Source organism: Sarcophilus harrisii, chromosome 6 (genome assembly GCF_902635505.1).
Source record: "Sarcophilus harrisii chromosome 6, mSarHar1.11, whole genome shotgun sequence".
NCBI classification, from domain to species: Eukaryota; Metazoa; Chordata; class Mammalia; order Dasyuromorphia; family Dasyuridae; genus Sarcophilus; species Sarcophilus harrisii.
This window is the reverse complement of record NC_045431.1, coordinates 54,535,603-54,563,011: the sequence shown is the minus strand read 5'-3', so window position 1 is coordinate 54,563,011 and position 27,409 is coordinate 54,535,603.

Below are 27,409 nucleotides of genomic sequence, written 5' to 3'. Positions count from 1 at the left end.
TGGGAAAATGCTTCAAATCAAGTCATCTGAATTTCAGATCTTGAGATCAGAAGAGCTTCCTGGCTATTTTCTAAAGCAGGGTGATTAGCTTTCAGAATAAGAGCTTTCGCAACCAGCCATTGACACTTTTTGCCTTGTTACTTTTTAGTCTGTTTTACTTCTGACAACCTAGGTTTACTCTAGGTTTTTGGATTAAAAAGATTTGGCCTCTGACTAACTCCTAGGTTGCCACTTTGCTCAATAGGCTACAGTGCTTTTCTCTGTCAAATCTCTCTCTCATTCTAGATCCAGTCCCCCACCCCCTTTTCATTCTTTTTCTTTCTCACAGACAGTTTAAAGAATAGGACAGCAGTATCATATTAAGGGTCTTCATTCCCATCAAAGCTTTAACTAGGTTAGGATGACATAGAATGCCAAATTTAGAATGCACTGAAAGGACTTGCATTAATTCCTTTTCAACATAAAAACAATTGTGCTTAGCACCAATTATCAAGAATAATTAAAGTAAAAAACTACCAGATGAAGCAACTCAGCTCCCTACCAGCAGTCATAAACCAGACAATCTGCTCCTTTTCCTCAGCTCTTCTCTAACCTCTACCTTTACCACAGATAGAAATTTCCTAGAAGTGGTCTTGTGAAATTCTTGTTCTCCAACTACAGGTCTACAGTTGGTCATCAGATTTTATAGTAAATGGTAAAGCTATCATAGATAGTCATACAGGGGCTTCCATACTATCTTAGCATTTAGAGGAACAATAGGTGATTTAATAAATTTGTATTTTATTATAAATATAAGACTTAATGAAAGGTAGTTAGTGTTAGCAACAGTAGATAGTCTGTCTTCAGATTTCAGGTTAGGTAATCTGGGTTCCATACCCTCTTTTTAGAAATTCTAGATTTTCAAGTATAAATAATAATCAGTAAGTACTTGATTGGAAAAATACAGGGATTTAAAACTAAACCCTGTGGGATTATTCCAAGTTTTCTCTGCTATATTGTTTCTTTTTTTAGCCTCAGTTTTCTCATATAATAACTTGATGAGTCATTTTAGTTACTTTCTGACATTCCCTTCAATCATAAATTCCACATATGGCTGATGGTTTTTTCCCCTCCCTATAAACAGATTAGGAGTAAGCAAATCAATAGAGTACAGGATGTGGAATAAAGAACATCCCGTCTCTAACATTTATTAACTGTGTGATGCTGAAAAGATTCCATAATCTCTATGTGCCTCTTGAAACTAACAAATGACTTGGCATCTAAATTGTAGAAGAGTAGTAATCTGTACCAAGCATAGATTATTGGTTTAGTCTATTTTAAAAGTGATGCAGTAAATAACAATGTAATTACCAGTACAGCAAAATCACCTTGAAACTTATATTCACAACTTTATTACTCTCAAGTTTAAAATTCATTTTATTAAGTGCTACTGGACATAAGAAAACAAAAATAACAAGCCTTTATCCTCAAGAAGATTATATTATATAAAGAGTTACACAAATGCTTCACAGGAAATCTTTCTTTAATATGTATGTATAGTGAAATAGAAAGTCATCTGGGCTTGAAATTAGATTATTGGTTTGAATTTGGCCTTACTAATCATGCTAACAAGTCACTTTACTTTAGGGGGCTTTGGTTTTCCTATAAAATAGGAAGAGCATTAAAAAAAGAAAAGAATATGTATTGACATGGGCCTTGACAAGCTTTAGAGGAATAATATAAATAATAATGTTGACAATGATAATAATTGTAGTGGTGGTAGTGAAGATGGTGGTAGTGATATTTAGATAGTGCAATGGCTAAAGTACAGGACCAGGAATAAAAAATATTTAAGTTCAAATCCTTTCTCAAAAAGTTATTAGCCCTGTGAGCATGGGCAAACTACTTAATCACTATCTATTTAAGTGTCTTCATCTGTAACATGTAATACTGTCACCCAAGATTATTGCAAGGATACACTGAAACTTATGAAGTATTTTACAATCTTTTAAGCAATAAATAGTTTACCAACAAATGAGAATGTTCTCACAAATCTAATGTAAAAGAAAGAAGCAACAGAGAAGTAATATCTCAGAGTCAAAAAAACATGAATTTAATTCTCAGTTTCAATACTTCTTAAAAGTGTTTTCATTTGCACCTCTCCTCTCAATTCTCTTAGGTAATTGTCTAATAATATAAATTGCAAAGAGAAAAAAAAAGAAAGGAAAGAAGGAAGGAACAACAACAACAACAACAACAAACAACAAAGAAAAGGGGGGAGGGGCGAAGCTAATTTATTGGTTGAAGAGAATTTCTTTACCAGAAATTCTGTGTACTGATGAATTCACAAGGGCTGTCTAATACTCACAAACTTGCATGACTTACTATTTGATATTTGAAAATTTTCATGATCTTGGAGGGAAGGGAGATTGGATCAGGAAGAAATTCCAACTAAAGTCAATGAAACAAGTAAAATTAAGATAACTTATCCCTTATATCCCAAATATATCACAAAGGGGTAATTTAAGATGAAGATAAACTGATGTCAGAGTCGATCTCTTTCTTCAAAGTATTACTGGGAAGATAACTATAACTAGAATGAGTATTCAGATTAATATTTTAAAGGGTTACCCAAAAGTGATTGGTAGGAGTAATGAATGATATGCACTGATATAGGACAGAGACACCAGAAAATTTTTTGTGTGGACTGATTACTTAATTGATCATTTTGGACTAAATCAATGAATGCTGGGGTTATTGTAAAGAAATCACCATTGAACCATCAGCTTTTGTTATACATGGTATTTATTAATAATTTTGTTTTAATTTTAAAAGAGGAATGTTAAATATATGTATATGGTTTCAGAACTATAGAGTTGATCCAGTAGAATAGCCATCTTCTTTTAATATTTCATTAAGAAATTAGTAACTAATCTTATTGAGATTTGTAGTAAAAATATTTCATCACTAATCAATGATAATTCACAAGATTTTAGTACTTATTCAGATCTCATACAATAATGGGAGGAAATATAATTGCAAAAAAATTATGTCTTAAAAATATGAAATTTTTAGATGAGGCAAGACTCTCTCTGGGTCTCTGGGCATGAGTCTTCCACATGGCAGATCTATATGCCAAAGAAATCTGACCATTAATTATGTGATCATGATAACTGACTGAAAAAGTTGATCTTATACTCAAAAGTCACCAGAGGAGACAAGAATCTTTCTAAGGCATATCTAAAGATAAATAACGACCAGGAAACTCTAGGCCATGTGGAAAAAGCATTTTAACTTACATCATATCAAAAGGAAAGCCATCTTTGATAATTAAAGAAAATAAACAAATGTTGCCCTCTTTCTTACTCTGATATCTGTAATTCAAACTTTCCTTCACGATGGGTAGATAATTAATTGTTTTTTAAAGGATTTCTTTTTTCTGGCAACTGAGTTGAGTGTCAAGAGGAAAATTCAAATTTTCTTACCTTCCATTAGTAGTGGAGAACCTCTGGTTCTTGCACAGGATCCAACCATATAATTTGTTTCTCAAGTTTTTGATCCAGATGAGTTACTCTGGCTATCTCAAAAGTCATAAACATATAAGGAGAGTTGAAGGGCTGTGGAGACCCATCAATTAACTAACTAGCTCCCTCTACCAAAAGAAAAAAAAAAAGTTCTGTCGTTGTCTTGTGAACCAAATAAGCAGCAGAATTTTATGAAAAATATATTTGACCTGATATTTACATCAAACTCAGCTAAACTATTTTCCTCTGTTTCTTTGTTATTCATTTTCTCGCAATATATTTATTTCAATTGTCCCTTCTCTGTACCCTGTCCATGCCCCAAACATTAAGAACTATTGGCCTAGATAGTAGAAGGAAGGTTTGACAAATAAAAACAACAAAAACAAAATAAACAAAAAAATGAATCTCTGTATTATAGTTTCTAGTTCTCTAGTGATGGCAGAAAGTACATAGCACTGAATATTTTAGATATGTTTCAATTTATGCTTTATGATTAAGATACTGTATCATATTATTAAAATTCCTTAAATTTCTCTATGTCTTAATTTCTTTATCCTCTCAATGGAATAAATGCTCTTTGATGGCAGGGACCATTTCATTTGTTTTATCTTGCTCTTATATTAGCCCCAATTTTTTGTATAATACTTATCATATAGTAGTCACTATATGCTAGGTGATTTCTTGAAATTAGAAATTAGAAAATACTAGATTTGTAAATTTTTTGGTAGAATAAAAGTTTGAGTAAGAAAAACTTGGGTTCAAATCTTGTAAGAGGTACTTGAGAGTTTTGAGATCAAAAGCAAATCATTTATTTTCCTTCTGCCTTCATTTCCTCAACTATAAATGACAATAATAGCACCACTTTCCAAATTTTCTGATAATAATCAAGTGGAATAATATTTCTACAGCACTTAACAATGTCTGGTACTTGATAGCTTTGGTACCCTTCCCTTTGTAATCAGAGCATGTGACTTTACCAACTAATTTTATTATTTACTACCTATGTGGGTAGGGCCAGGTGATTTTTTCCTCAGTCAAATGGGAGGCAACTCATTATTGTGGACATTTTGATCTCTACATCCTATAGACCTAAGTGTAACTTCACATTTAGCTGCTATATTTCATGATTATGTGAATTTCTATAGAAATTTTGAGTGGAAAAGGCAAAGTGAAGAATCTGTGCAAAGACATGAACTTTCTCTGGCACAGCAACTCTCTGAGTCAAAGAAACTCCCAATTTGTCTATACTCAGTCTTAAGGAGCTATCTAAGACTTGTAGAGACAAGGTGACTTGGCTAAGGTATCATAATCAGTGTGTTTCAGAAGAATTTGGATTCAGGGCTTCCTATTTTCAATAATGCTCCTCTAATTCTTATTCTACCCTGGATAGTTTACTACCAGATAATTAGTAGTTAACTTCAGCTTGGGAATTTCAATCAATCAATGATTTTTTGTTAGAATTACTATTTGTCAGGCAATTGAAACATAAGTAGGACATTCTCCTTTGAAAAATGAACCAAAGCACAGAAGACTGGGAGGGAGAAGGGTGGGCTCTGGTGTGTGTGTGTGCATGTGTGTGTGTGTATGTGTATATGTATGTGTGTATGATCATCAAATGGAATCTTATTTTCGCAGATGTATTTTATTAAGATTTTTAAAGAGATTCAACACAATGCTACATCTGCAGGAAATGCTTTAGGCAGACTGTGGTTGGAAAACAAACAGGTGGAGGAGGTTTGGGGATATCTGTGTAACTGCCAGCCAGCAGGCATCAGGAAACAAATGCATCAGAAGAGAATAAGTACCATATGTCCTTTTGTCAGAATTCCATGCTGAAAGGAAAGGAAAAGGGGTCCAGAGGGGCAAGCCCCCTCCCCAAGCCTCTGTAAGTGACACTTCCTTTAACAAATGTGGATAATAGCACTAAAAGGATGTGTAAATGTGGAATTGTCAAGTGGATGTGCTTGGATGACACTCTAAAGGAAAGTTTATTCCAGAGAAGAGTTTAAGAAACTGTAATTCCCAAGTTGCTTTTTAAAAAAAAGAGTGTCTGAACTCAAGAAAAACAAACAGAAACCCCTTCTTTTTCTATGTTCTCATTGTATTTCTCTATAATATAAAAATGTTGATGTTAGTAGTGAAGAAACAAAAGGCATGAGATGTAAGTTTTACTACTCAGGAATTTCTGCCAGCAATATAGAGAAAAATTGAGGACTTTATTTGAATTATTCAATGAAAATAAAGATCATGTCTACAGAATACTAATAAATGGTTATTCACATACTAATAAATATTCATAATAGCGACTTTCTTGCTACTTACACAGTTACTTATTGAAATATACACCCAGAAATATGCATACATATATGTATATATTTGAGTATACACATATGTATGCATGGGTGCATATATGCAAGCATAATTGACATATAATGTATATATGTATATGCATTACATACATTATAAGCACTTTATAAATATATATATAAATGTGTGTATACATTTTTCTCCTGTTCTTACTTGATTTATTTTAAGAACTTAAGTGGCAAGCTAATATTTTTTTCTTACTAACACATTCAGAGGTTTTCAGTAAAAACATAGCAGTCTGAAAATGAAGAGACCTTGGGTTTAGCAGTTATCCCTCACAATTAAAAAATGCTATATATTGCTTAGCTGGACAAGATTAGCCTCCCTGGTCATTAGGGTGTATTGCATGGCAGAAGGATGGCCTGTGAGCTACAGAAAGCCAGAAACACTCCTGAGTAACCAGAATCAAGTTAAAATGTAATTGAGAAACATTTAACAAAACAAATAAAATACAAATAGAACCTAGATAATGTTATTGTGCAATTCTCCAAGCCAATATATGACCTCAAGGATCCTTATGTACAATTCTATTTCTATTTGACTTTGATACCACTGTCACAGAAGACTTTTTGCCTCAGGGATTGGTTGGACTGAGTTATCTTTGAGGTTCTTTTCAAATTGTGATTCTCACGTCTTCTTCATTTCATTTTTAAAGGTGCGAGTGATTGGGCAATGATTTAATGACCCCTGGCATTTTTGTCATATTTTATGCTTTTGAAGTGTTAGCATATGTTATCTCTTTTGAGTTTTAAAACAAAACTGTTACATTAGTGCTAATAATAATATTGCATTATCCCCAATGTATGGATTAGGAGTCTAAGAGTGAAAGAATAACATGCAGAGAAGCTCATAGATAATAAACACTTCACTTTTGAGAGTCAGCCTTCTGCCTGTCTAAACTATGACCTATTCCATCCTGTTCTGTAATACTTATCAGTCATCAGTTGCTTGTTCTTTGACTAATACTTATGTCATTTTCTTTGGCTGATTTTGAATATTATATACTTTTATCAGATCTATCTTTTTAATACTATTATTGTAATCTAACAATTCCTGTTCTGTTTTAATAACTGTGATTCATAGCATATCATAGAACCTAAACAATAAAAAAAATTTAATATCACTCATAGAGCAACAGAAAGGAACATTATTGGCAGGGGTATATGATAGCGCATAACAAATTAGGGAGCTAGAGTTTGGTCCTTGTTTTCACTGATACAAGGAATCTGTAAGGTGAGAAGAAGCACCTCTGCTAATAGATATCAGCTTTTTCTAGGGAACTTTTAGTTATTGATTTTGGATCATTCAAACACTTCTTAAGCACCTACTATGAACTGGTCAAATACAAAGAATGAAATGATTCCTATTTAAAAGAAGAAAAAGTAGATTTTACTTTAGCAAGGGTGGAAATTACACTTACAGGGAATAGAAAATCTGTTCTATGTAGGAAGCAGGAGGTCAAAGAAAGATGGTATTCAGGAGTATATAAAGTTGAGAGGAAGAGAAGGCACTCCCTCCTGCTTTTCCTCACCCTTGGTGTCAGATTAGGATCTATGACATCAAAATATGGGATTTGTGGGGTTTGTCTGATTGTAGGCGTTTTGATATGAATCCAGATCATGAAGCCAGGGGATTCTGGAGATCATAAAATTCTATCGGGAATCAATACATTTCAGCAGGTAAGCAGAAGTTTTTGTTATCAGTCGATTGTATTTAGTGTCTGAAGAGAACTGAACGTAATCAGTTCCTATAGCTATAGGAGCAACAATAGCATTAAAGTCAAGGGGAGAAGCCTGGCTTCTAATTGAGAGGCCTTAACAGATTTCCTCGGCATAGTATTAGGCACAGAGTCATTGGAGTCTCTGTAATCTTTTGTAAAAGCAAAAGTCAAGATACATCTGGCTGACCCATCCATAATGGATTGCCTTATGAGAGTGATTCCAAATGTTCTCAAATGGGGTTGCTAGCTTTGGAAAGCAAAACATATTGCAGAAGGTTGTCTAAAAGAGTTACAGGAGGATTTAGGTTGATCTCCATTCTCTAGTCCCAGCTTTTATATTAGTTACCTTCAAAGTATATGAGATTTCACAATCTCATATTCAGCATATTCGGTATATATTTCTTCCACCAGCTTGAATTCTCTTTGCTGGATGCAGGAAACTAGGTCACAGAGAAACTTATTGAAATGGATAAAGTCCTAGGTAAAATGTCCTTAATAGTCTAGTATCATCATTCCCCAATAGTTCAAAGTTGTATAGGTAGAAGGAAATAGTACTCATTGGTCTTGTAGCTACTATTTATTTGACAATATGATTTGTTCTATGCTATGTTCTAGGCTATACTGCTGATGAAGGAAGTCTTCTGAACTGAGCTCAGTCCTGTGGTTCATGGCTTCCATGGAGATGGTAGGCTAAGTCCTTATCCTTTCAAACTCCCTCTACCAAGATCATCTGGTCCATAAATAAAAGCTTACATCCCAGTGGAGACATGACCTATAGAGTCTGTTCTCCTGTAAGGTCCTCAGAAGTTCCAAGGAAGCCTGTTGTTACTCTTAGAAACTTTTAGTCTTAGAGATTGGCCCCCAAAATTGAGAAATTAAGTGATTCTTCCAGGGTCCATACAGCAAGCATGTTTCAGAGGTACAACTTAAAGCTAGGTCTTTTTGATTCTGAGTCTGTCTCTCTGTCTTCTAAACAATAGGGACCTAGAACAAATAAGGAACTTCAAATAAGCACACACTAAGGTATACCATTAGTAAATTGTGTTATTTGAAAAGAAAATATTTTAATCTTAGGCATAACAAGCAGACAGCTTATATCTCACAAGGAAATCAGGACAAGAAACTTTCCACATCCTGAGGAGCCTTTGTTTAAAAACTTAGCAAAAGTCATTGATGGATGATGCATATAATAGGCAGGTATGGCGGGCTTCTGAGCTAGATGTATGTTTAGAAATAACAATACATGGATGAAATCAGTATCTTTTAGAATATTGGATTGTAGCCAGAACTTATAAATGGCTTCATACATAATAATTACTTAACAAACGTGTTGAATTGAATTGAATACTGAATCATAGGAACTTTGCTCTTTGGTGTTATTTATTCCAGCGATTTATTTTTGGATTCTTTTCATACTTTTAGACAAGGCCATAAAACAGAAGATCTGTCACAATTAGAAGGCAGTGTTATATAGGATATAGAACATCAGGAGTTTTCTGACTCTGACACTTGGAAATCATGTGACCTTAGCCTAGTCACTTACCAGGCTCTGTCTAAGTTTTCTTATCTGTAAAATGCAGCTATTAATATCTGCCCTCACTTTGTTGTGAGAATCAGATGAAATAATGTATGTGAAAGCCTTTGGAAAAGTACTAATGCAATATGCAAATGTAAAGCATGTGAAGAGCTTAAATTAAAATGTCTTTCCCATTTTATTTTTAATTTCATTATATAATAGGATTCACAGTTGCTTTACAACTAATTCCTGTGGTAATTGAGGACAATGATGGGACAAATTATTAAAATTTACAGGTAATAGGAAAACAGGGTGAAATTTTCATCCTTTCTGACCTCCATTACAATTTTACACTGGATCGGCTAACAACAAAATTGACTAAACCTGCTTTTACCTATAATCTTTGTTTCCCACCCATATCCTAAACACTAAGACTAGAAACTGGAGAGGGTGAAAGCATAATGTTAAAGCAGAGAATAAGGGGTTTGAGAAAGTTACAGGGTAATCTTTAATAAGGCTCAAAATGATGGGATTTCACAGAATTAACCTAATAGACCTTTATTAAGTACCTACTATGTGAAACAGAAACAGTCCAAGGTGTTGGACATAAAAAAACAAAATGAAAAAACAAAAGCTTCCTGTCCTCAAGGACTTTATATTTAATTCAGAGGATACAGCATTTATTCAGATAAGCAATTATAATTTGAGGAGAAAAAGAGTCCAAATAGCTAGACTACTTATGCTAATTTGTTTAATTCATTAGAACATTATGCTACTACTTTCTAATCTGTTTCTAACCTATCTTTCCAGATGGATTTCATATCCTGGTTCTCTCAGCTGTTAGTGCCTTCCCCTCCAAGGTTACCTTGTATTTGATTTTTAAATGTGTTTTATATATTTCTATATTTTGGCATCATTTTCCCCATCAGAAGGCAAGCTTATTGAGAATAGGGTCGGTTTTAGTTTTCTATTTGTATCTTCATTGCTTAGTGTAGGAATCCAGAGATAGCAATCACTTAACAAATATATGTTGGTTATTGCTTTTCTACCTGAAATCTCACATGCCCTCTTCTCTGCCCCTACCTTGTCATCTGAGAAACTTGCCTTCTTTTTAAGGGGGTAAAATGGGGCTATTCCCCAGGAACTCCCTCTCCTTTTTTCCTTAATCTCATATCATATAATTTCTGCCACCCTCTCTCTCCTCCTTCACCCTTGTCTCTTGTGATAAGGTGTACTCCTTACCAAAGCTAACCATACTACCTGTATAAGTGGTTGTTCTATCCCATCTGCAATAGATTGCCTGCTTTGTTATCACTACTGTATCTCTTAATTTTAAACTTTCATTGTCCACTGGCTCATTCTGTGTTTGCCTCATTATATGTCACTCATTATGAAAACAATGCAAAACAAAACAACAATATCATCTCTATTGTTCTCTCTCTGCTAAATATTGTCCTATATTTGTTTTGCTCTTTGTGGCTAAACTCTTGGAAAAAACTAGCCACATTTGGTACCTTCAGTTCCTTCCTCTGTCTTTTTAATCCCTTGCAGTCAGGCTTTGGGTCTTATAATTCTTATAATTATACTCTCTTCGAAATTACTTTTCATATCTTAGTTGCCAAATCCAATGGCTTTTTTTTCTTTTCTTTTTGCTGAGACAATTGGGTTTAAGTGACTTGCCCAGAGTCACACAGCTAGGAAGTGTTAAGTGTCTAAGGCTAGATTTGAACACAGGTCTACCTGATTTCTGGACTAGTTCTCTCTCCACTGCGCCAACCAGCTGCCCCCAATGGCCTTTTGTTAATCCACATTGTCCTTGAACTCTGCAATCTTTGGCATTATTGATCATCCTTTGCTTTTTGATACTTTCCTTTATGTAGGTTTTCAGGATACCATTCTCTCTTGATTCTCATACTATCTGACAGTTCCTTCTCAAGCTACTTGGCTTGATCTTCATCCAGATGCTTTCTAATGCATTCTCTCCTCAACCCTCTTTTCTCTATATATTGCTTAGTGATCTCAAATTCCATGGGTTTAAATTCTGCTTTAATACTGATATTTCTCAAATCTATCAATCCTGTCTCAACCTTTTTACTGACCTCCAATCTTACCTTTCAGACATCTTAAATTCAACATGTCCAAAACTAAATTCATCTTTCTCTCTGAATCCTTTCTATTACTATAGAGATTAATACCATCTTCTCAATCCCCCAGACTTGGCAATATAGATAGAATCTTTAACTTTTCACTCTCTGTCTTATGCCTCCATATTTAATATCTCACTAAAGCCTGTTGATTTCACCCTTGCAAAATTTATCAAATTTGTCCCTTTTCTCCTCTGATACTTCCACTACTCTGGTATAACCCTCATTGCACTGAATAACCAATTTGGTAGACAAGATAGTTTATCTTTCACTCCCATACTTTTGCACAGGTTATATCCTATATCTGGAATATTTCACCTATTACCTCCAGATAGTACTGGTTCCTTTCAGGTCATATTGTGAGTGTCAACTAACTACAGCAAAAGACCTTTCTTGATCCTCCCCAATTGTTATTTTCTGTACTCCAAAATTTCTTTGTATTTATTTTTAAATTTTATTTTATTAACTTCTGTGAAGACCTTCTTAGAAATAGTCTTGGGTTTGTGATATGGATTCAAATCTTCCATTTGCCACTTATTAAATAGTGGGTAAATTATTCAGCTTCTCTAGGTCTCATCTATCTCATGTCTGAGAAAACAGTGTTAGACTAAGTGATCCCTTACTTACACTTACTTACAGATTATACTCAAAATCTAAATCTATGATCTTAAGTTTCTATGTGATATCCAATGAATAAATATACATTCCTTTAAATCAAGAGTTTTCTTTATATTTCTAGTGTTTATCATAGGATCCTATATAGAAGAGGTGCTTAATAAATAATAATTGAACAGACTGCATTGAAATCACAGCCAAAAAGTAAAAAACAAACAAAAAAACAAACAAACAAACAAAAAAAAACACTCAGATTTGAGTATTTTCTCCTTACCTATGCAGAGAACTATTCATGTACAAAACAGTATTTATGACTACTCTAAAACACAACTTTCTAAAATTTTGCATCTTTAAAACAGAAATTATCCTCCTAAAAGCATTGCCTACCTTATTATTTAGTGAATGGAGCTTTTTTAAAGAAGCTATGATTTAATTCATCATAAAGCTGACATTTTCATAATCAAGTAAGTTTGACTTCATGGGGTGATAAAGTTACTACAAAGCTACCAAGTGTCAGGGGGAAGAAGTCTTAATCATTTGGAAAGGTCAGCTAGCTTACTTTGTAAAACAGTTTTTCTAAGATGCTTTCCTCTGTTCTTCCTTTCCTTCCATAAATACATAGAACAAAGATTTTTGCAGTTTTTATTGTCACAGGAGAATTGTCATTTGTTAGAGAAAAGAAAAACCATGAATTCAACAATTATTTATTGAGTAGATTCTATTGACTGTGGTCAGAATGATACATGAATCTCAGACACTGGTCTCAATTCTGGAAAGACCTAGATTCAAGTGTCAACTTAAACTTATCAAGCTTTTTAACCTTTTATTTCTCTAGTCAAATGTCTCAAATTATAAATTGCAGAAAAGGTGTCATCCTTCCTTGTTAGAGGAATTTCCTCAGTTCAGAATACTCTATATCAGAATTTTCTATATCACTGAGCCTACAAGTTCATCTTTATTCTTATCACTTTTATATACCATGCCCTTAATATACAGAAAATGTAAAATGATCCATTTCCTTTTGTTGAGGGAGTTTAAAATCCTAATAGAAAAAATATATATATATATACATGCATATATGTGTGTACATGCATATTTGTGTGCTTATTTGTGTCTGTATATGTGTTTATGTACATGCCCAAACATATACACATCTGTGTATTTACATGTATGTATGTTTATATATTATAAATAAAGCAGAATATCAAAAAAGGCAATGGAGGATCTAGATAAAACACTTAAGAAATAAGAGATAGAGATAATTAAAATTTACAAATTTCTAGAAATGAGAAGTGGTACCTCTGCTGAGTTTTGAAGGAAAGATGGTATTTCAATGGGCAGAGATGAAGAAAAAAAAACTGCTTTCCATATAAGAAAACCTTAGAAAAAGTAAAGGTGATGAAGAAAAGACAGTAGAGGAACAGTCTTTTTTTTTTTTTTTCTTGATAGCTCATTACTGAGTTTTTGTTTTTGTTTTATTTTGTTTTTTTAGTGCTCTGGGAAAAAGAAAACAATCAAATCCTGAATAAATCCTTAATTCTGGTATTTTTGTTCTGTGTATAACTTTTTTCTATAACATACAATTTTGCAAGAATTATTCCAGTAATTATTTTAGCATATTGTATTTCACTATATTCTTGACAATGCATTCTCGGTTTTTTTTTTTTTTTTTAATTATAGTAACTTTTTATTGACAGAATCCATGCCTGGGTAATTTTTTTTTTACAACATTATCCCTTGCACTCACTTCTGTTCCGATTTTTCCCTCCTACCCTCCCCCCCTCCCCTAGATGGCAAGCAGTCCTATATATGTTGAATATGTCCTAGTATATCCTAGATACAATGTATGTGTGCAGATCCAAACAGTTTCTTGTTGCACAGGGAGAATTGGATTCAGAAGGTAGAAGTAACCCGGGAAGAAAAACCAAAATGCAAACAGTTTACATTCATTTCCCAGTGTTTTTTTTTGTTTTGTTTTTGTTTTTCCTTTGGGTGTAGCTGCTTCTGTCCATCATTGATCAATTGAAACTGAATTAGGTCCCTTTGTCAAAGAAATCCGCTTCCATAAAATTACATCTTCATACAGTATCATTGTTGATGTATATAATGATCTCTTGATTCTGCTCATTTCACTTAGCAGAGGAACAGTCTTGACAGGAAATAGAGTGCATGAGAATAAGAAACAAGAGCACAATCATATGACACTGGTAAATTTTGAAAAGATTTGATTGAAGATTATGAATTTTTTTTTAATCTTTCAGGCATTATGGGCCATGGAAAAAATTTTGGACGAAGTGATGGGGCAAGATCTCTGGATTAAGAAGGTCATCTATGGGAAATGGATTGCAAATGAGAGATGCCAAATAAGCTACTGAATTGGGGAAATGGGCTATTGTAAAGATACAAAGACATTCCTTTTGTCAATATTTCACTTTGACTTTTGTTAAAATACCATTTTACTGAAAAAAGGAACAAGTATATGAGAGAGGTTGAGTGATATCAGAAACACAATTGGCAGCATTATTATCAGTAATTCTTCATTATATGACACTGATGTATAAGTTTGTCACAAATAGATGGGAAAGGATACTTTTAAAAATTCCAGTCCAAATTAATAGAAGACTTTGTAGTACTTTGAAAAAAAAACTTTCAAAACACCATAATTTAAATTCTCTGCTTTGAAAAAGCAGGGGTAACTTTTTTTTTTTTTTTTTTTTTTTGGTGATATACTGGATCTATTATGTCCACTCCCCACCCCTAGAATTCTTACATTTTTTTCTGGAATATTCTATTTCTGGAATTATTCATGATAGAAGCTTCCTTATGACATCAAAGATTAGAGGTCACTCAGCAATTGAATAACAACCTGTTTTTCCATATAAAATCTTTGGTCTTAGACTATTTCATCACAACTACTCAATATAATGAAGAATGTCCTTTAAGTGGTAGGAAGATGGGTACAACTAGTTTTGAGGTGTTGTTTTCCAATTCTAGTAAAAGCAATTGACTTGCTCCCTGGGCAAAAAAATAAACAAACAAAAAAAGGACCCCTCTCCCTCCAAAAAAACAACCCTACAAGTCTCCAAAACAAATTATGATGAATAACTGAAGAAACTGAGACTAGAAGGTAAGGCCCAGTACAACTCTTCACAAAGGATCATCATGACTCCTTTGCATCATTTCCTGCAGACACCTAGTTGCTACACCAGAACACTTTTCTAATTTTCCTCTTTTCCCTACATACCTTTAATAGTAGATGTGTTGTTTTTCCTGAGAAATTTCCTTGTTTGAATTAAAGCAAACCCATAATAAAGTACTAATATTTTAAACATTATTTCCTGCTAACTCATTTGCTAATTGTTTTGAATCCACCAAAACCAACCAAACATAAATTATTCTGAAAACTTTGGGACTGTTGTATCAAAATATAGCTCAGATTTGAGTACCTACAATGTTTACTTACATTGACCAAATGAAGTGGATAATTGAACAACACCAATGACATTTCATTGTCATCTCCTAATTTTATCTCTGTTGTATTTCTCAATTATTTTCCTCTCTTTAGCTATTCTTTTGGATCCTAACTGACTTGTGGCTGCATAGCCATTGCCTCCTATTCAACTTTTCTGAAACCTAACTATTCTGTCTTCTAAATCTTTGCTTTTTTAATAAAATAATAGCAAGAATATTCTTTCTACTGAGTGGCTAGCCATCAGTTAGAGAATGACTGAGTATGGTATTAGGGGACATTATTGTTCTATAAGAAATGATAGGCAGTATGATTTCAGAAAGGCCTGGAGAGACTTACCAGAACTGATGCTAAGTGAAGTGAGTAGAAGTAGGACAACATTGTACACAGCAACTGTAAGATTATATGATAATCAATTTTTAACGGATGTAGTTCTTTTCAACAGTGAGGTGATTCAGGTCAGTTCCAATGGTCTTGTGATAACGAGAGACACCTGTACCCATAGAGAGGACATGGGGACTCAGGGTGGACCACAACATAATAGTTTCACTTTTTTTGTTGTTGTTTGCTTTCATTTTGTTCTCTTTCTCATTTTTCCCATTTTGATGTGATTTTTCATGTGCAGCATGATAATTGTAGAAATATTTATAGAAGAATTTCACATTTTTATGTATATTGGATTACTTGCCGTCTAGGGAAGGGAGTGGGGGAAAAGGAGAGATAAAACAATTTGAAATACAAGTTTTGCAAGGGTGAATGTTGAAAACTATGCATGTTTTGAAAATTAAAAAAAAGGTTTAATTAAAAAAGAAAAACAAAAGAATATTCTTTCCAAAGCAATTATTGGTCTATGACATAAACCTGTCCAGAAAAAAAAAAAAAAAAAAGGTTGATTGCCAATCTGTATCAGAATGAGAAATAAGTTTCTAGGTTGCCTTTCAATGCTTACACTGAATTAAAATCATTGACATGTCTTTTAATTTTCTTCTTCCTCTTACCTATTTACCTGCACCTTATTATATATTCTTTCTTGAGCTATTTGTTTTCTAGGTACATAAGACTTTGTCCCCTTGACTTTACATTTCTGATTCTTTTTTCACCATGAAACCCTTCTGCTTGTCATCATCTATCCATGGAATGCTTGCTGCTTTCCTTTTTATGAAAACAATCTGTTTCCAACCATGAAAACTCCTTTTTAATGCTTATGTTGACCATTTAGGTTTCTGTAACTATGTTCATGCTGCCCTAGTTTCTTTTATATGCTCTGTGCTCTTGTAGCACAGGTACCATGGTTACAATTAATCCCTTAGATATCTCCCTAGATCTCTACACAGAGTAGGTCCTCCTAGAATTGTAAATCTGTTTTAAGCTAAAAGTAGCTGTGGAGTATTCTAGTGCCACATTAGTATTCTAAGTGGAGGAAAATGAGGACCAGGAAAATAAATACATTTTCTTAATTTCATACAATTAAATGAGTGTCATTTTTTCCTCAAATACTTTGTTTTGTAGAAAGAAATACTAGTTTTTTAAAAAATGTGAGTTCAAAAATTTGCTCTTATCTCTACAACACTGCAATTTGAGTAGATCGTGTCCTATCCTTGAAGAATAAGTTGGCTTAAATGATTACTCAGATTCCTTTCAGTTCTAAAATGTGTGATCCTATATTATATTGACACATACAGTTTTAGGGAGAAGAGTTTCCGAAATTACCTATAAATCATGTCTTTGGTACCTTAACTGGTCCTTGCTGTAAAAAAGAAGTCTTTTTGAAAACTAGTTTCAATTTTTGTAAAGCTTTTAGGATTCAAATAAATCTATTATCAGGTTCTAGAAAATATCTTATTACTGTAGGCAAGACACATGGCATCAAAGGCTTTAGGTCTCTTGGTGAGAGGCCATCTCATTATATTATCTGATTCCCTGTGGAGAAAAAATGCTTCTTCTCTCACCTTCCTTACTTCTCTCTGTCCCTCCCTCACTCCAACCCCCAGTCTGTCTGTCTGCCTGCCTGTGTGTCTGTCTGTCTGTCTGTCTCTCATTCTCTCTCTCTCTCATGCACACACACACATACACACACACACACACACACACACACACACACACACACAAAGCTTCAAACACCTGGCTGCTCACTCCAGTTTGGCTGAACAGTTTACAGTTAAAAGCAACTGACAACTTTTTAAGCAGTAGGGGAAAATTGCACTGTTGAAAGTGAATTAAAAAATGAATGACTTTTTCTATCACAGTCATGTTTATTTCCATCAGATGTGCTAGAGTACTTGACAAACTAGTGATGCCAGTGTGAAACAAATAAGCATAAGAAACAATTTAATAGAGTGGAGCAGGAGAGGTCTGAAGTCACAATCTCCTAACAGTCACTAACATGAACAATTTCTTTAAAGTAAAACTTTTTGATCCTTGGTTTCCTCTCCCATAATGATAAAATAAAAACAAAAAAAATCTTGTAGTACCTTCCCTCACAAAATCAGAGACTCATGATATCGAGACAACATTTATGTTTTAAAGTTTGGCAAGATACTTTCCATATATTAGCTCATTCAATAATTATCAATGCCTGGGAAGATAAGGTGGTATTATTATTATTCCATTTTAGAGATAAGGAAACAGGGTTAGAGGGATTAAGTCAGTTGTCTAAAATCAAATAGTTACTAAAAGTCTCAGAAGAGACACAAACAGATCTTCTAACCAAAATATAATAATTGGACAGTGTTAGCATATTGATTGGAACATAATCAGTGCTGTATAAAAGTTATCATTATTGTCATTATTATTATTATTATTATTAAAGTCAGGCCTCCTCCAAGAGAATGGGGGAAAGAATTTTTGGTCCAGTTTTCTAATCTGTACAATGAATAAATTAGATTAAATGACCTCTGAAAGATCCCTTGCAATCCTTACTTTTTGGTAAGTAAACACTAGTTTTTCTTAAAGGATTTAAATACTTTCTTTAAAAATGAAATACTTGAGTTTTTTTTAATATACATCTATCTATTTATAATTTTCTTCTTACTCTATACATATTTCAATGACATTTTTATGAACATATATTCTATTCTGCTAAACTATTCAGGAAATTATACTTCTACAATTAAATATTTATTGCATATGTAATTTATGTCCTTTAAAATGTTCCTGGTCATTGCATAAACTAAAGCTTGGACAATTTCTAGACTCAACCTGACTATAAACTTGGACTTACTTTTCTTCTTTGAAAATTTTCATGATCCTCCTATATTTTAAAATTTAATCCTAATTGGAATGGCATCTATTCCATTAATGCTATGTCAGGCTAAAGTATTATTAATTTTGACTGAATGTAATATTCCTTTAACCACTGGAGTGCAATTCTTTTTTGAAATGATATGTCGGCATAAGAGATCCAGAGAAAGAATAAGCCTTTGCAGCTTTATTTAACTGACATGAAATGAAGCTAATGTTAAATCCCCAAGTTTTTCACCAGAAAATGATGTTAATTTAACTTTCACTTTTTTCCATTCTAAAATTTATTTTTCCCTTTGTATACCATACCATTTTTGATTTTGAATATGTAATCTTAGGGACAAAAATGGCTGATAAATTGATTCTGAAATCAGTTCAAAAGTACAAACCTTACCCAAATGTCATTAAGCAGAGACTGGCATATTACTCATCATCCACAACTCTTTGAACTTTAGATTTAACAATATGAATACAAAAATCTATGTCCACACAGTACAAGGAATTTTGGGAATTGATTCTACAATGAATTTATTTGTTGTAAGGGAATGAATTAGGTGAGAAAATGATGAAAGAAAATAAAACACTTATAAATTTGCATTATGTTTAAGTATCTGTGGAATGTATATCCATTCCCTTTGTCTCTTTATTATCATCATAAGGCTCCATTTACCCAATAGGAAATGAAAGAGAAATTAAACAACTATCGATCTGTTTGATCAATATTCAAGTCATATTATTTAGGTCACAAATTAAGTTGAGGAATGAAATTAAATTTTTACATATAGCCATTATCACTTACCCTTCAGATTTAGTTTAGCAATCTATAGAACTTCACAAGATGTCCTTACCCTATCTAATTTGGCCCTCCCAGGGTCAGATCTGAGATTTTGTCTCAAGAATACTAGGACCCATATTAACCTATTAGAACCAGAATCTGATATATGAATACATCCCATCCACTGACTCTGCTAATGCAATGTTCCAAATAAAGTTTTTGGTGAACCTGAATGTAACAGAAGATTGATGATGCAAAATGGAAGATCCTTGGTAAAGTGAGGGCTCTGAGTGGAGTACTATAACAGGTTCTGGGTTGCTAAACACAAACTGAAGAAGATCTTTGATTGGCAGCTAGGACATTCACAAAGGTCCCTTATTTTTCATTATTTCCTTTTTTGTTTGTTTGTTTCAGCATTCTTGGAGTAAGAAAACTTGGTTTGATAGGAAGAAAATTCTAAATCCCACATAATGCAAATTGGCCTGGTTTCATTATATGATATTGAAATTGTGCTATAGATTAATTGCTTCAGGGAGCTAATGTTTTGGTTGTTGATGTATCTTCCAGGCAAAAACATCCAGGATACAAAGAGTTGGAGTTCTTCCTTTGCTTTACTGATTGTCAGCATGACCAGCTCTAAGGAGAGCTGGGTCAGCTGAACCAAGACTTTATTGTCAGTGAATATTTTTCTCAGCTCTGAGTGGCCTTCCACGCATAGCTAGATAAATCTTCTTTTATTAATTGTTAGATGAGGTATGAGATTCTCATTTCATTCCCATTTTGAACTTCTTTTACTCTTTCATTGGACTCTTGCCTCAGGCATTCACCAGGTAAGTCATTTAAACTTTCTAAACCTGAATTTGCTCATACATAGAAGGAAAGGAAAGAGGAAAATAAGTAAGCATTGATACAATATCTACTGTGTACTGGGTCACTGTGAGTTTTTTATGAATATGATCTCAATTGATTCAGCAGAATATGCTTTGCTACAACAAAACATAATGAAACATAATAAAAATATACAACACGATTCAAGACAGAATTTGCCTTAAGGTTGAAGAAGGGATTCAAAGGAGAAAGCAGACATTATGACAATGAACCTTTTCATTGGTGGATTGGTTTTCCTCTGGACTTATGATTTTGTTATTATAGGATAACAAATGTCAAATAACTTTTAGTATAAGATAATATCTAAGTATGTAGAAATATAGACTTATTTTTCCTATAGGATAAAGCTTATGATCGGTATGAACATATCTAGATATTTCAATTTATGGAGACTCCTTCTATTTATGAAGATCGACGTATTCTCTATAAACAATAAGCTTAGAGGTTTGTTTGAGATTTGGAAAATTAAATGACTTACTCAAGTTCACCGAGTCTGTAATTTTCAGGTATAAGGCTGGAATATCAACATGTTTTTTATTCCAAGGCAACTTTCTATATCCCCCATTCAAGAGTTTATATCTTATTGGCAAAATAAATCCCTAGTAAGGAAACTTCTGCCAAGATGATAATTTTGTTTTTGTTTGTTTGTTTATTTGGTTTTTTTTTTAATCTTTGAGAAATACCCTAGGCACTTTGGGATTAAATTGTACCGGGTTGTATAGTCAATATGTATGAGAAATAACGTGCAAATCCAGGCTAGCCACTAAGCCATACTGCTTTGTGAGTTTTGATTTTGTAATTTTATTCTTCAGTCTTCTAATGTAGTTGAAGAAAAGTTCCTTTTTAAAATTTTTACATGTTATTATGCTTGGAGAACATCCTTCTTTCTTTTAAAGAACACTGTCATTTTCTCTGATAAGTGGAGGAATATCTGGATATTTTCATGCTGATCATTTGGTTTACCTTCTAGAAAAGCAACTGCCTATCTTTCTATATATGTTATCTTACACTGACACTAATGGGAACATTTGTTATCCTAAGCAAGTCAATTTAATATATTCCATAGATGCAATACTTATTTCAATCAAAAGTCTCCATTTTTGCCATCTTTTTTGATCATTTTATTGCCCAACTTCTGCAGCTAAATGCTTAGCAGTCTGTTTTGCAAATGTGAGATTTGAAGCAGAAATCAAATGAGTTGTACCCCTCTTGTGTCTCCTTGACAGTGATAGACTTGCCTTGATGCCAGTTTCTATGCTGCCTAGAGATATAGGGTGGGAGGTGAGAATTAGCTTATTTGGCCAAAAGAAGCAGACAAGATAACAACACAAAAGATGAAAGCATAGATGATAAAGGAACAAAAGATAAAATTGTATTTAATCACTTCATTGTACCACGTCAATCTCTTATTTTAACTTCTGTTGGTCTCTTTGACAGATTCCTTTTTCTTTACACTTGGAAAAAATATTAAAAATTTAAAACACACACATATGCACATAAACACATATATGTGCTTATATTTTATATATATATATCTATATAAGATCATTAATCACAATTATCTGTCACAAATTTAATCTTTGCTTTCAAAAGAATTTGTTTAATCAGCTTTATTGTATTTGCATATAACATATTATGCCTGTAGATATGCTTATGTGTACATATATGACCATATCCTAACTATATATGTATATGTGTATACACACATACTCTCTTATACACTGTCTCTTAAGGATTCTGAGATTTGAAGATGATGAAGGAGCAGTTTTTTTTATTATTATAGCTTTTTATTTATGTTACATGCATGAGTAATTTTACAGCATAGACAATTGCCAAACCTTTTGTTCCAATTTTTCCCCTCCTCCCCACCCTTTCCCACAGATGGCAGGTTGACCAATACATGTTAAATATATTAAAGTATAAATTAAATACAATATTAGTATACATGTGAAGGAGCAGTTTTAAAAGTTAATAAGTGTACAAATATGGGAGATAGACTGTTAAGTCTAGTGGTAAGACATGATTCAATTTATCTAGAATGGATGATTTAAAAATATGCTAATTTAACTGATGCTAGAAAATTAGATGGGGACCACTTTAGGAAAAGTTATAAATTCTATGTGTGTGTGTGTGTGTGTGTGTGTGTGTGTGTGTATGTGTGTGTGTGTTTAGACTTGGATAAATCTCAGAATGTCAGCATCTCTAATTTCAATTTCTATATGTTTAAAATATGTAGACAAGAATGTTTAAAATTACATCCTTAAGGGCAATCTCATATTAGGTGAATCAAGGAGAAGACAATGTTCATTCACTAACCAACCTTAATATTACCTTGACATTTGTATTATTAAGAGATCCACTACAAAGTATTCAAACAGTGAAGGAATCTAAGGCTGGAAACCTTAAGGAAGCATAGGCCTGTAACAGAAGTCAGCAAGGAGGGAATGAGCCAGAGAAAGTATATTGTTTTTCCCCTACCAACAATACTGTCACAGAGACAACTTTAGTAGCAAGCAATAAATCCAACTGAGAATAACAGAAGACAAAATGATATCAAATCTAAACAAAGAATGTTGGGAATCATTACTCCTTGCAGTTATAACAATAACTATGGCCTCTAGCAAAGTCTACAACTGGAACTTTAGCAGACAGCTACAACTTTGTAGATGACAATTAGAAGGAACACCATGAAGGGAGATAAAGAATTTAGATTTCTGAATCACCTCTTTGTCACATATATATCCTTTAGATGACATGCTACCATTATACTTTATGTTTTAGCCCATTCATCATAGATATATGTGTATTTGGGTGTGATTATGTGTGTACAACAATAAGAACTTGTGAGTTAATCTTTATACATACTTTTCTTACTATACCACCATAATAAATTCAGTTTATTATGAATTGAGACTAATAGCTGATAATTTCTGAGAAGCATCATTGGAGATTCATGAACTAAAGTGGAAACCCTCCTCCTCAGTATTACCCCTAGAACTCTGAAACAAAAATAAAAGTCATCTTCTGGAGGTCCAACATACCAAAATTAGTGAAAATGAATGAAAAATTCTCAGAAGTAGTATTATACTATAATGAAAGGGCTCTTTCAACTCTAAAATTCTATGATCGATGATTTAAATATACTATAATAAAACTGATAACTGACAGAAATTTTACCAGAAAAATAATGTTATTCTTTAAACAACTGCTGATATATAAATGTTGTGATACAGGAGCCACCTGCCAGTGGCTGCTGGAGGTCTAACTCAGACCTGTAGAATGGATCTTTTCATGTGAGAGGAAGATGATGATATAAGGAGACTGAGAATAGCAATTGCATTCTCTGACCTTTCTTCTCTTCCCTCTTGCCTCCAATTTATTTCATTCCTAATCCACAAGGAACATCTGCTAAGGTTGCTTTGCAACTTCTTCAAGTGTTATGATCCATAGCTGTGGAGGCTCTCAGAGAATTGACCTGCCCCTTCATCTAGGCATGATCCTTAAAAATTCCCCATTTTTAAAAAATAAGGATGGAAGAAGAGGGATACCTTAGGATTGCTGTGTATGATATTGTTTTCTCCATGTTTAATTTTATGAAATGTCAGGTAGTAAAGGCCACCCACATCATTTAATTAGCAGTTTAATTGGAATTGTTAAGAATTATATAATTGGCCACCTGACTTTAATTATGCACACAATTTTTCAGAAAGTAATGAACTTTGTTAAAAGATTGTGTCTCACCAATGATTCTCAATTGGTGATATTCTCAATGATTCAGTAAGGCACCCATGCTTAATACTAGAGTATATGCACACTTAAACCGAAATTGTTTTTCATACATTACTATTCTTTGTACTATTTGTGGAGTAATTCTGAGATGGAAATTGTTTTGGAGACCCTAATAATAGCTTTGAGTAATTTTGAAGCATTTATTCCCTATAGATCAATTTCCTTATTATTCTCAAAAATTGCTAAGGCTGGTTCATTAAGAATGAGAGTGAAATTCTAGCTCCTCCTTATCGCTCCAATTTTTTATACTCTACTCTCTAACGTAGCATGGGCCTTGTTGATATTCCTTGAAAAATAATATCTCAATGCCTCATGCCTCCATATATTCCTTCAAAACCTCCCTCCCAGATTTCCTGACTTCCTCATATTCCTGCTTAAAAGCTAACTTTTGTCCATTCTAAAGTTGTACTATCAAGAGGTAATTATTAAATTTACTTTGCAAGGCTTGATACCTCAGAGACAGCATATGCTACATCTTGAGATGTGACATATTTGTTTGCTTGATAATGTAAACTAAAATTAAACTGTTTTACATTCATTTTCATTCTTGTGGAGCTGGTAGGTAAACATTCACATTAGGCCTGTCTGCATTTTCTCTTTCCCCACATTTCATCCATTATTAGTGACTTCCCTTTAAGTTTACCTCTTTTTTATAAGTATTTTATATATATATATATATATATATATATATATATATAAATCTTAGGTGAAGTTAAGTTATTGGTGGTCTAAGTGGGAGTCCTGAAGGTTTCATTCTTGTGGAGAAGGTGAAAATTGACTTGTTTTGAAGATCATTCAGTATTCAGAGGTTAAAGTGAGGAAGAAATAGATTCCAAGTTATTGAAGAAAGACTAACAAGAACTTAGTTTTAGCTTGACCAGGAAGTTTGTGAAGGGGAGAAATACATAATAAGCCTAGACTAGCAGACTAAAGACATGCTATAGATGGTTCTTTGAGGAATTAATGGTTCATATAAGGAAAGAGTTAGGTTAATCTCCTGTGTAACTTAGTAATAATATTGTATTTATGACTAGCTTCTGAACTTCAAACCCAGAGCAGTGATTAGGGTGGACTGGAAGGATGGAAAGGACTTTTCTATAACTTTCTCAAATCTAGAATATCAACAGAAGAAAGAATGAATGAAAGAAAGGGGGAAAGGAAGAAACAAAGGAGAAGAGAAAAGGGGGGAAATGGAAAAAGGAAAACAAAGAAGAAAGGAAAGGTAAAAAGAAGATAGAAAAGAAAAAAGGAAGGAAGCAAGGACGAAAGGAAGGAAGAAAGGAAAAAGAGAAAAGGAAAAGAAATGGGAAGAATGAGAAAAAGTGAAAAAATAAGAAAGGAAGTAGAAAAGGAAGGAAGGAAGGAAGGAAGGGAATGATAGAGGGAAAGAAAAAGAAAGCAAAGGAAAAAAATATTTGCTTTTGTTCTTTCCAGATTTGTTCTTTCCTTAAATATCATGCAAGGTCTTAGGAATTAAAAGACAAAGTAGTCTATTAACCAATCAGGTATGGGGATAGACATGGCTTGACTAATCAAGAATAAAGAAGAGGAATTCTGGATTTGAAAAGTGAATGCCTAGGAAGATGTGGTGCCTTAAATAGAAACAAGGACATTAGAAAAAAAGGAGAAATAATGAGTTCTGTTTTCAAAATTGAATTCCATCCTAACATCTAGAATGAATTGGAAAGTGCTTTAGAAATAATGGAGTTGTTTTTCCACTGTCCTGATACCCCATTTTTCCGATAAGGAAATTTATCATGAGAGATGGTAAGTATAGACTCCTTATTGTCTCTTGGTCCATATACAACTCTGTTGTTTAGCATTAAAAGATCTCCACAGTTTGCCAATTTTCCTTGGCCCAATGAAGCTCAGAACTCCTAAGTTCAAGAAACCTATCAAGAAGTCTTTGATTTACATTGATAGAGTTAGTTTTTACACTATGATTTTTTCTGTTAATCTATGTTAAATTTAAGATTTAGTATCAACCATCAGAATCACCCACATAAAGTCGTCTGTGACATAGAAAACTCTTTAATATTGTAAATAAAAAATTAGAGTAAAGATTTTATTTCAGTTATTTTTAACTCAATTTTATATAAGGTTCATTTGTTTCAGGGACAAACGACTGCATCAAATGTTGTTACCTTAGTGTTAACAAAATAATAATAAAAACAACAACAACAACAACAACAAATGAATGAATCAAAGTACTTGTTCTGTCCAAGTATCTGAGTAATGGTTTTATGATACAAATTTTCTTCCCCATAAACACCAGTATATCTACATTCTTTTATTTTGCCCCCCCTTTGTGGCCACCAGTCTATATTTGAAAAATTAGAGGGGGAAATAACAAGTCTGGCCCTGAAACTCAACTAGTGCTCATGTAGGAATTGAACCGATGACCTTGGATTCATTATAACTATGCTGGAAGCAACTAAACTAACCAGTTAGAGATAGAAAATGGTATCCAATATTTTATTAATGGCCAGGCTTCTAAATTATTGACAATATCAATATTATTACTAACAAAAACATGTAATTGCCAATTTTGGGATTATTCAGAGCAGATATGAAGTAATATATTAATATATTAATTTCATGGAGATTGTTTGGTACATTTTTTTCAGGTGGCAGCAGTGTAATCACGATATGTCTTTTAATTTACAATTTTTAAAATTTGCCTAAACCTTAGAAGATTTATTTGTTTGCTGGTATTAACACTTGTCATAAACAAGATTTGAACTGAAGTCCTCTGAATTTCATGTCCAACACAATCTCAACTATGTCAGGATGTTTAGCATATACCAGTCATACAAAATGCCCTATATAAATCCTATTATGAAGATTTTATTCGAAATATCAGAAAGCTTCAAATTCTACCTACTCACTCTTTAATGATTTATTTAAAATATGTATTAACTGATTGCATATTTCTCTGTAAATTATCAAGTGTTGATATATTTTGTTCATATGTCATCAGCAATGGTGTTGTCTAGGAGATATAATTATTGTGCATCACAAGATTTAAAAAAAAATAGCTAGAAAGAAGCTAATTTGTAAATGATAAAATGGAATGTACTCAGGAGGAAAAATGAATGATTTATTAACACATTAAGAAAAAAACTCACTGTTCTGTTTTTCCCTCTGAGCTTATAAGTATAAATATCAGACATTACAATCAAATACAGTTTGCTCATTAGGCTGCTCTTTAACGATGCTGACTCAGCTGATGCTAATGAGATTTTTAAACCTTAAACTTTGTTGATTAGGTCATTGAGTTAGTCCTTGTTAGTATCATTACAATTCCATTCATTGACTGCAGAACAAACTAACTGTATATTTTCTTTTTATTTGTGTAGATGGTAAGCAGTTTTTCCATAAGA